Below are 5415 nucleotides of genomic sequence, written 5' to 3'. Positions count from 1 at the left end.
TGCCCAAATAAATCTGTTAGTCTTTAAGGTGCCACCAGACTCCTTGTTGTTTTTGTAGATACAGACTAACACGGCTACCCCCTGATACTTCCCCCCCACCTGCTGTAGCACCCCCAGGCAGCTACAGCCCCTCCCCCACCCAGCACCCCCTGCATCAATGGGAGACTCCCTGGGGGTGCTGGGGAGTGGCCCTGATCCCTGCCAGCCTCGCGTCGGGCCCTGGGCTCCTGGTAACTGACGCTCTTTGCCTTTCAGATAAACGCGGGGAGGAGCCGGGGCCCCTGAATCCCCCAGGGGCCTTCGTAAGACCCGCTCATGTCTCCCCCCCAGCTCTGCCCCCTGCATGCTGGGTCTGCTCCCATCAGTGCCAGCCGCTGTACCCGGGTGGGATCCCCCTGGCCCTGTAACCGCACCGAGCCAACCCGCTAGAGACTCACCGGGGAGCTGGACCCTCCAGCTGCCACCGCCTCCACTCTGGGCAGCCCCAACCCCAGCACCCGGCTAAAGGCCCCATCGTGCCTGTGTGCGGCTCCCCCGGGGTCCAGCCCTGCTGAGCCCAGTGCCTAGCGCGGGGTCTGTGTGGGACGGGCCCAGTCCCTGTATAGTCCCTGCACTGGTGCCCCGTGTGTGTCACAGCCCTGCCCCCCTCCCGCCCCCGCCCCGGGCCCCATGTGTGTCACAGCCCTGCCCCCCCCCCGCCCCTGCCCCGTATGTGTCACAGCTGGCAATGCTCCTACTAATGCAGCCCAATATGCCATTAGCCTTCTTGGCAACAAGAGCACATTGTTGACTCATATCCAGCTTCTCGTCCACTGTGACCCCTAGGTCCTTTTCTGCAGAACTGCTGCCTAGCCATTCGATCCCTAGTCTGTAGCAGTGCATGGGATTCTTCCGTCCTAAGTGCAGGACTCTGCACTTGTCCTTGTTGAACCTCATCAGGTTTCTTTTGGCCCAATCCTCTAATTTGTCTCCGTCCCTCTGTATCCTATCCCTACCCTCCAGCGTATCTACCACGCCTCCCAGTTTAGTGTCATCTGCAAACTTGCTGAGAGTGCAGTTCATGCCATCCTCCAGATCATTAATGAAGATATTGAACAAAACCGGCCCTAGGACCGACCCTTGGGGCACTCTGCTTGATACCGGCTGCCAGCTAGACATGGAGCCATTGATCACTACCCGCTGAGCCCGATGATCTAGCCAGCTTTCTATCCACCTTACAGTCCATTCATCCAGCCCATACTTCTAAGAACCTGATTGATTTTCAGTGTCCTAAAAACCAAGGGGTTTGGTCTGTGCTCACATTGTATATTAGTCTCAAGCCTCCCCAGGAAAGGAGGTGAAGGGGTTTGGGGGGATATTTTGGGGAAACAGGAACTCCAAGTGGTCCTTTTCCTGAATCTCTGTCTAATTCACTTGGGTAGTTGCGTCTGACGAAGTGGGCATCCACCCACGAAAGCTTATGCTCCAATACATCTGTTAGTCCTAAAGGTGCCACAGGACCCTCTGTTGCTTTTTACAGACTCAGACTAACACGGCTACCCCTCTGTCACTTGGTAGTGGCAGCGATACCGTCCAAGAACAAGGAAGGATTTGTGCCTTGGGGAAGTTTTAGCCTAAGCTGTTAGAATTAAGCTTAGGAGATCTTTCATGGTGGTCCCCACATCTGTATCCCAGAGATCAGAGTGGGGAGGGAACCCCAACAGAGAGAGACACTGGCCTGTCTGGGAGCTGCGGGTGACATCCCCCAGGCTGGGGTCACTGTGACGCGAAGGGCAGATCCCTCCCCCCCCCCGAACATGGCACCGAGACCCAGCCCAGCTTCGAGCATGTGCCGGGGAGGGGTGCAAGGGAGACCCCCCCACACCCCCCAGCTCCCTCCCACCGGCAGCAATTGGATGCTCCAACCAGCCAATAACGCCACCAACTGACCAAGCTCTCCCATTGGCCGCTGAGCCTTGGACCAGCCTCCTGTGCGTTCCCATTGGCTGCTCCCAGCTGGGCATCTGAGATCCCCGGCCCCAGGCCCTGCCTCTGTCCATTGTCTTCTCTCCAGGGAAACAGAGTCGTAAACCGGGGCCTCCTCTCCTCGCTTCTGTCCTCTGGCTGGAACCGGCTGCGACTCCTGAGCTGGGTCCTCAGGTCATCAGTCGCTGGGGTAATCATCCTCCAGGCCATCGGCTGGGTCCCCACGTCCTCTCTGGTCCTCTGCAAAACACACTCCCTCTCTCACCTCGTTAAACCAGTAACACCCAGGGAAACTGAGTCCCACCCCCTCTGCATGCAACCCATTGGAAAAAACCAAGAAAATCCCTCACTTCGTCACAGGGTGACACCTGCAGACGCACAGCAGCCCCAGGGGCCTCATGCTGTCAACCGGAGAGAGATGCTTGGGAGACTCCTAGCAAAATCACCACGTCACCCCTCCGTAAGCAACTACTCAACTCCAGGGCAAGCGGTCTTTGCCAGGGGACTAGTTCTGACAATTCCCTGGGGGGCCAGATGTGGGGGGGGGGTGTCACCCTGTCAGAATGCCCTGAGCTGACACATCAGGGTCATGTCGCCTGACAGCGTCTCCTGTCTCCTTTCAGCGTCATGGGCAGGAGGTCCTGTGTGGGGGATTCCCCAGGCTGTGGGGACACTCTCTGATGCCAAGGATAAAGGGTTAGGAGCATAATTCCCAGGAGGACAGGGCGGGGGTCACTCCCCCTTTCCCACCCAGGGGACACGAGTGGCACACACAGAGGGGTCCATCTGTCACAGAGTGTGGGGGGACACAAGGCCCTGCACCCCCAGCTTCCTGTGATTCACCATGACTCTCAGCCAGCCAGTAAAGCAGAAGGTTTATTTAGACGACAGGAACACAGTCCAAGACAGGTCTTGCAGGCACAGACAACAGGACTCCCACCCCCTCCCCGAATTAGGTGCATCTTGGGGTCCCAGGGCACCATAGCCCCCTTGCGAGATCAGAGCCCCGTCTGCCTCCCAGCCATTCCACCAGCCAGCTCTGAAACTCTCTCCCCAGACTTTGTTCAGTTTCCCGGGCAAAGGTGTCACCTGGCCTCTAACCCCTTCCTGGGTTCTCATGTTACACGCTCAGGTATTCTCCTTCGGTCAGTCTCCCATCCCCCAATGCAGACTATCCCAGCCACACTCCCCTGTCAGCATTCACAGACCACAGTAAGAACAGGCCCCATTCGTCACACCATCTCTTCCAGTGCTGCACCACCCCACAGAGCAGTGTCGCCAACTCACCACCCTGCCCCACACCCTCTGCCTGGAGAGAGCCAGGAGCCAGCTGCTCCCATCCTTTGCTCAGCAATGGCCGAGGGGGGTCACGGGTTCAGTCATCGCACCAGGCGAGCGACTGCGCAGGCAGAGCAGTGGACGCTGCTGGGTAGAAACCCCCAGTCCCAGGCACATGGTGCACGGGCGACCCATGGCTGGGGACCCACAGGGACAGCACGTGACTGTCCAGGTTTAGCATAAAGGCTCGAGTGAGCGACAAACCAACGTGTTCTAACAGTTAGGAATGAAATGGAATCAACGTGTCCCAATCCCCAGCCCCATGGCCAGCCAGTGCTCCCGTCCCAGGGCTAGAGTGGAGTCAACGCTCACTGGGGGGAAAGGCCCCATGGGCCAGTGCCCCCCCCCCCCCCCTGGGCTGTACAGACCCGGCTAAGAGCAAGGCCGTGCTGTGCCAGGCGCTGCCCACACCCACAGGCTCTGCCCACAGGAGCCGGAGGACAGGAGAAAGGTGGGATTGCCTCCCCCCCCCCCCCCCGTTACAGCTGGGAACGGAGCCCCGGGGGGGGGGAGGGGGGATTTACCCCACTGCACAGCCCTGGCTCCCAGCCACCCCTGCTCAGTGCTGCCCCCTTGTGGTGGTCTCCCTCTTTACACACAAGCCAGCAGATGGGACGGCTGTAGGAAACCCTGGGCTGCAGTGGTAAGAACATGTTTGCAGACACCCCGCGACTGTTCTTAGGGCGCAGGTAGAGATCGATCGTCTGGGATCGATTTATCACATCTCATCTGGACGCGATTGATCGATCCCAGAAGCGCTCCCCGGTCGACTGCGGAACTCCTGCTCGCCGAGAGGAGGAAGCGCTGTCGACGGGGGAGCCTGACTGCGCCGCGTGGACCCGCAGTAAGTAAACTTAGTTCGATCTAGGAAACGTCGACTTCAGCTACGCTATTCTCGTAGCTGAAGTTGCGTTTCCTAGATCAATCCCCCGCCTGTGTAGACCTGCCCTTAGTTACGGCAACTTTCCCCCCCCCTTGGGTGCTGCTGCCAGGCCAGGCCTGGACCAAATTCATGCTGAGCGACCAGCTCCGCCAGCCGGAACCCGCTGCCGACAGCGCCGGGATCCCAAGGGCAAAGGAGGCTGTACCGAGAACGTGGGGCGACGGAGCTAAAATCCCCTCCTGGGCACTGCAGCAGAGTCGGTGTGGGGCCGACAGACGAGTTCTCCAGTGATCTCGCTCCCACCCATTGGAGGTGGATTTAGCGATGGCAGAACCTGCCCCCCAGGGCGTGTCTATAGGACAATGCTGCCCCTGGGCGTGTTTCTAGTGCAGAATCACAGAATCTCAAGAGGGGTCTAGTCCAACCCCCTGCTCAAAGCAGGACCAACCCCAACTAAATCATCCCAGCCAGGGCTTTGTCAAGCTGGGCCTTAAAAACCTCTAAAGAAGGATATTCCACCACCTCCCTAGGGAACCGGATCAAGGGCTTCCCCACCCACCCAGTGACATGGCCCTTGCCTGCCCCATGAGCACGGCCCTGACCCAATCCTGGCTGGGACCCAGCACAGCTCTCCGGAAACCGTGCCAGCCTGATCTAACCCTAGCCAAGCTAAAGCATCCACTCCCCCCCACAAGAAGCTGTTCCTGGGGTTCATTGCCCTCATGTCAGGGGGTGGGGGGGGACCTGCCCTGTGGGGGGTGCTGGGAGGGGCAGGTTTGGGACTCCCCACTGGCACTACTGCCCCAGTCTGTAAGCCTCAGCAGGGGGATGTGGCAGCACCGGCTCTGAAGCCGAAACGGGGGCTAGAGCCCCCACCTCCATCCCTGGCCACAGAACCCCCTTGAACACCCCATGCCAGGGGCCAGGCAGCTGGGAAGAGATGGGATGTGTTGGGAGACCCCAACACTGGAAGGGGGGTCCCCAACCCCCAGCATTTCTGGCTGGCCCCGTTCCCAGCTCCCCCCCCGGTTCTCATCCCAGCTCCGTCTACGGGGGGTGGAGGGGGACGGGGTCAGTGATTCAGGACTCTGGAGTTCCACCCCCAGGTCAGCAAGTGGGGGTGTCTAGGATCCCATCCCATGTCTGCCACTGGCCGGGTGACCACGTTCCCAGGCCCAGCGGGCACCGAGGAACGAGGCCGGGGCAGAGACCCGCAGAGAGAACAGGAC

This window comes from Malaclemys terrapin, chromosome 13 (assembly GCF_027887155.1).
Source record: "Malaclemys terrapin pileata isolate rMalTer1 chromosome 13, rMalTer1.hap1, whole genome shotgun sequence".
Lineage (NCBI taxonomy): Eukaryota > Metazoa > Chordata > Testudines > Emydidae > Malaclemys > Malaclemys terrapin.
Note: the sequence above shows the minus strand (reverse complement) of the source record.